This window comes from Chrysochloris asiatica, unplaced genomic scaffold (assembly GCF_000296735.1).
Source record: "Chrysochloris asiatica unplaced genomic scaffold, ChrAsi1.0 scaffold00298, whole genome shotgun sequence".
Taxonomy (NCBI): domain Eukaryota; kingdom Metazoa; phylum Chordata; class Mammalia; order Afrosoricida; family Chrysochloridae; genus Chrysochloris; species Chrysochloris asiatica.
The window spans coordinates 1,858,288-1,864,313 of record NW_006408816.1 but is presented as its reverse complement, the minus strand read 5'-3'; positions in this window follow the sequence as shown (position 1 = coordinate 1,864,313).

Below are 6,026 nucleotides of genomic sequence, written 5' to 3'. Positions count from 1 at the left end.
CCTTAGGCAAATTTGCTGCCAAACACCTATGAAAATATCTAAAAACACAGTGTTGGGAGCAAGTGAGCCAAAGGTCTCTGACTTGGGGGTAGTTTAACTGAAGGATTGCAATTGAACAGTTTTGTCCCAGAAACTCAGGCTGCACCCAAATCAAGCTGCCTCTTGAGGAACTTGCAGGGCTGTCTCGGGAGACAAGGAATTTGAAGGTCTTTCCTTGTACACAACCATGACCTTCAGCTCAGTAGGCACAAACATTTAGTTGCTTTAATCTTTGTTTTAGCTAGCTACCACAAGTTACATTTTTCTGATAAAGTCCTGCTTACTGAATGCACAAACAATACCAGATGTTGTTGAACTCTTTACCCTGCCCCAAGCACCTCCCTTTGATATGAGTATAAAATAAACTTGCTGCATTTGGTCTGGGTCGCAGTTTCTCCATCAGAGAGCTGCATCCACCTGGTCCCAACTTTACTTAATTCATTTGTGTTTTGTGTCTTCTTATTCCTTCTAATCTCCCATAGTCCCTACTTGGGTTTAATCTCTCCACACCAAGATGCAGAGACTAGCCTAAACTGGACGCAGTACAAAGACGTTGCTTTGTAGACAAATGTACACCTGATCCAAGCCATGGTATATTTTAAATTGCCTCATATGCAGATGAACAAATAGAAGACTATAAAAGAATCAAAGGAAAGTTGTTATATAGTGGGTTACACTTTGGGCTGCTCACCACAAGGTCAGCAATTCAAATCTACTAACTGTTCCATGGAAGCGAGAAAAGGCTTTCTGCTCTTGTAAAGATTTACAGCCTTGGAAACCCTGTACATAGTCTCAAGATGAGAAAACATAAGTACAAATTCAAGCCTTGATTTGCAATATTGAAGGATTCTGTAAGAAACATATTAAATGAAAATGAATGCATCAAAAGAAGATGAAAGAAATACATAGTCACTGTACCAAAAAGAAATATCCAATGTTCAATGATCTCAAAGCTTGTGATCAAGAGCCAAAGGTACTGAAGGAAAAAGCCTAAGTTGAACTGAAGGCATGGGCAAAGAACAAGGTTCCAGAAATGATGGCACACAAATCAAAATCTATCAACATACTGATGCAGTACTGAAGGCACTCACTCATCTATGCCAAGAATATGGAAGACAACTACCTAGTCACCTGATTGGAAGAGATCCATATATGTGCCCATTCCAGAGAAAGTTGACCCAACAGAATGCAGAAATTAGCAAGTAAAATTTTGCTGATGCAGAAACTGCTGCATAATATATTGGCAGGTAACATCCAGTGCTTCAAACAAGATTCAGAAAAGGACATGGAAGCAGATCTATCGTTGCTGACATCAGATGGATCTTGGCTAGAATCAGAGAATATGAGAAATGTGCTTACTTGTGCTTTATCAACTATGCAAAACTTTAGACAGTGTCAATCATGAGAAGCTATGGACAACATTATGGAGACTGAGTATTCTGGAACACTTAATTATTTTCATGAGGTACCTGTACATAGACCAAGAGGCAGTCATTCATACAGGACAAGGGGATGCTGAATGGTTTAAAATAAGAAAGGTGTGTTTCTGTGTTAAGTTCTTTCACCATACTTATTCAACATGTATGCTGAACAAATAATCAAAGAAACTGTATTATATGAAGAAGAACATAGCATCAGGATTGGAGGATGTACCATTAACAACCTGCAACATGCAGATAATACAACCTTGCTTACTGAAAGAGAAGAGGACTTAAAATGCTAATGACAATCAAAGACCTTCAATATTGGTTGCACCTCAATATAAAGAAAACAAAAATCTTCATGACTGAACCAATAAATGATATCAAGATAAATAGAGAAAAGATTCAAGTTGTCAACTACTTCATTTTGCTTGAAGCCACTATCAATACTCATGTAATTAGCCAAGAAACCAAGCAACATATTGCACTAAGCAAATCTTTCTTGCACAAGTCTTCTTTAAAGTGTTCAAGAATAAAGAGGTTTGATGACTAAGGTGCACTTTACTTATGGTAACTTCAATAACTTCATATTCATGTGGTTGTTGTTGTTGTTAAGTGCCGTCGAGTCGGTTCCGACCCATAGCGACCCTGTACAGGGTTTCCAAGGGTTAGACAATAAATACGTAAAACCATAGAAGAATTGATGCATGGGTTTCCAGAAGAACAAACAAATTTGTGTTGTAAGAAGTATAACTAGAATGCTCCTTAGACACCAAGATGGTGATACTTCATCTCTCATACTTCAGATATATTATCAGGAGCAATAAATTCCTCAAGAAATATATCATTCTTTGTAAAGTAGAGAGTAAACAAAAAAGAGGATAACCCCAACAAAATGTTTTGGCACAGTGGCTACTGCAATGGTCTCAAGTGTAACAGTAATTATGAGATATGGGCAGTGTTTTGTTCTGTTGTACATAAGGTTACTGGGACAGTTAAGGTTTCATGTCAACATGACTAGGCCAGGATTCCCAGTGGTTTGTCAGTTGAGATATGGTTATTCCCTTGGTGAAACCTAGTATAGACATAGCTAACTTTATAATGATTGGTTATGAATGGCATAATTATCTGTATTACGATTGACTATGGGCAGACAACCAATTGAATGGATGTTTCATTGGGAGTGTGACCTACACCCAATATAATGAACAAACAGGAAAAGCTTATTCTTTTTCATGATGGAAACTTTGTTGTTGTTAAGTGCCATTGAGTCGATTCCAACCTATATTGACCCTATATAGGGTTTCTGAGAAGCCGCTGGTAAGCTTGAACTGCTGACCTTGCAGTTCAAAAGGCTTTGCAGTGTGGTGCATCAACCCACAGCATCACATGAACCATATCCATGAATAAACTTCTCTTTATATATAAAAATACATGTGTTTGTGTGTGTGTGTGCATCAAAGGTTTTGCTTCTCTAGAAAAGCCAGCTTAAGACATATAGTACCAGGAATGGGTTTCTAGAGAAACCAAATCACATAGAAGAGTTTTCTAAATTTGATTTCAGGTGTGGCTAATTTTAAAGGCACTGATAACTGACTCCACTAGTAAAGAAGGTTGTAAGGTGTATGCTTGTCATCCTCATGCTGATTTTGAGTTTGGTTCTTCTTTTCTCTTATGGAGTCAGAGGAAGTCAGACATTGTACTCATATGTTTTTTTGCAGTTGGCATTAGCAGCAGGATTAGTTTCAATGGCTCCAAATTAATGGAAGCCTGAGGATTTATAAATGAAGGAATGAAGCAACATGGGAAGTAAAACTTTTGAGTTTTAAATGGTGATTGTGGTTTGCGTAGCCCATAATGCCTGAAATGAATATAAGAGATAAAATACGTCAGCTGAGGGGAGAAAAGCAGCTTCTGGAGTTGCTTAAAACAGATGTCATACTGTTTAAACAATGGCTGATAGGGGGCCAGGGCCTACTAAATCCACCCTGCCAGAGGACTAAGGCCATATGCATATGACTGAGGTTGGTTCAAGGGTGAAGAAAAGATTGAACTTGAATATTTTTAAAAGGGTTATGTGTTATGGATATTGCCTTTACCTGCAATATAAAATAGACAAACATGTGTGATAGAAATGAATATAGAGATTTATGACTACAGAGATCTTGTAAGCCTGTCTTCAGCCTAACATGAATGGATTTTCTAAAAGGGGGTTGGAATTTGCCCAGAGGAAATAGGCTTCTTGTTTTAAGACATTGTAGAATATGGGGACATAGGTGGAATCCTGAGCCCCACCCAGAATTTTCTAAGTTTGGATATTTACATTTGAAAAGACATTCAGACTAATTCAGAACTGCTGGGAAAACAGAAATTCACAATAGAAAGAAAGACCTGCATAAATAAAAGTAGACTCTTCGTTTTTTTAACTTTCAAGCAAGTTGTTAGCCTTAGAGGCATTAAGGCCAGAAAAGTCTGTGCCCATAAAAGAAAAGCCCTTTCTAGGACTGAAAATGAAAGGGAGCTGGTGAGCAGTCTACTATGCTCACTGGTGACTTCCTGGGTCTACTTGCTGAGTGGAAGTGAGGGGAGCACAGCAATAAAGAGAGAAGAGATGGCTGAGTTTGGACATGTTCCTTTGGCACCAATTGACTTTAAGATGAAGGGCTGGTTTATCTAAAGTTTAAGAAGTTCTGTAAACTCCTAAGCCTATGGACACTGACCTATCTTCTGAGAGCTAGACAGAAGAGTGAAGGGGCCAGCTAGTTTGATATTCAAGGAGGTAGCCAAAAGAACCAATAGATCCATTTTTGAAGAAGTGCAGCCAGAGTGCTGCCAGATGGCCAAACTTCATCTCTCATACTTTGGACATATTGTCAGGAGAGACCAGTCTCTGGAAAAGAGGTAGAGGCTCAGAGAAAAAGAGGAGGACCGCCAACGCGGTGGACTGGCCAAGTGGAAGCATTGATGGACTCAAGCTTGGCAACAGTAGTGAGGTTGGCCCAGGATCGGGCAGTGTTTCGTTCTGCTGTGCATAAGGTTGCTATGAGTCAGTACTGACTCGATGGCACCTAACAACAGCAAAAACAATAAATGTGTAAATTTCCGTTCTTGTAGCTGGTATCCATTTGACCCAGTTGGATGCCTAGGGCCTAGTTGACCAGAACTTGACTAGATAAAGACAAAAATATTTGATACTGTGGGAAAGTGTTAATTGCTACAATTTTATGAGCTGGACTTTTTGTATGGATGTAGTTGCTCAAAATTCCAAACAGAATAGAAGATTCTTCAGGTTAAGGTACATGCTTGTCTCCTCAGAGTACAGAGTTGACAGGGGCAGGCAATTTAAAAACTGGGTATCAAAAATGGAGGGCTATTTATTTTTCCCTGGCTGGCAGTGTGGAGGCCACATGATGTCTGGAGTTACTGTAAAAGACGTGAACCAGCAGGAGTTTGTCAGAGCCCTGGCAGCTTTCCTCAAAAAGTCTGGGAAATTAAAGTCCCTGAATGGGAAGACATTGTCAATCTGGCCAAGCACGAAGAACTTGCTATCTACGATGAGAATTGATTCTACGCACTAGCTGCTTCCACACCATAGTACCTGTACCTTCACGGTGGTTCTGGGGTCGGTTTCATGAACAAGATCTACAGGGGGCGGCAGAGAAAGAGCATAATGCCCAGCAACTTCAGCCGAGGTTCCAAGAGCATATCCCGCCGGGTTCTCCAAGCCCTGTTGTTGTTGTTGAGTGCCGTTGAGTCGATTCCGACCCATAGTGACTTGTGTAGGGTTTCCAAGGAGCAGGTGGTGAGCTTGAAACGCCAGCCTTGCAGTTCAAACAGCTTTGCACTCTGGCGCATTAACCCACAGCGCCACACTAGGACTCCAAAAACCAACCACTGAAAACCCTATAGAGCACAGGTCTCCTTGCACACACATGGTTGGTTGGTTGGTTATGTGCCCTGGAGTCAGTTCTGACTCATAACAACCCTGTACAGGGTTTCCAAGGATGTAAATCTTTATGGGAACAGAAAGCCTCATCTTTCTCCCATGGAACAGCAGGTAGTTTCGAACTGCTGACCTTGCGGTTCGCAGCCTGATTTGTAACTGGTAAGCTATGAGAGTTCCTTAGCCCCAGCGGGGCTTAAAATGGTGGAGAAGAACCAAGATGGAGGTCGCAAACTGACACTTTAAGGACAGGGAGATCTGGACAAAATTGTCAGACAGGTGGCCACTGCCAATAAGAATGAGTGATACTTTATTGATAAATGGCCTCATTTATTTAAAAAAATGAGGGCTATAAAAGCATGAATTAGCTGACTTATAAGCTTTCATAAATGGGCTTAGTCTTGGAATGAGGGAGACAAGGAGAATCCCAACTAAATAGTTTTCCTTTTTTCTAGATGGGTCTGGTGAAAGTGGGTAGTGGATGATGCTGGTAAGATTTTATGATTCAAGTGTGACTAATTGCTAACAGGATTAATTTTAATTGTCAAAATTGTAAAATCTAAGGCTAGGATTGATTAATTTTGTCATCTAGTTAGGTTTAAAAGGAACCATCTCAGAAGCAG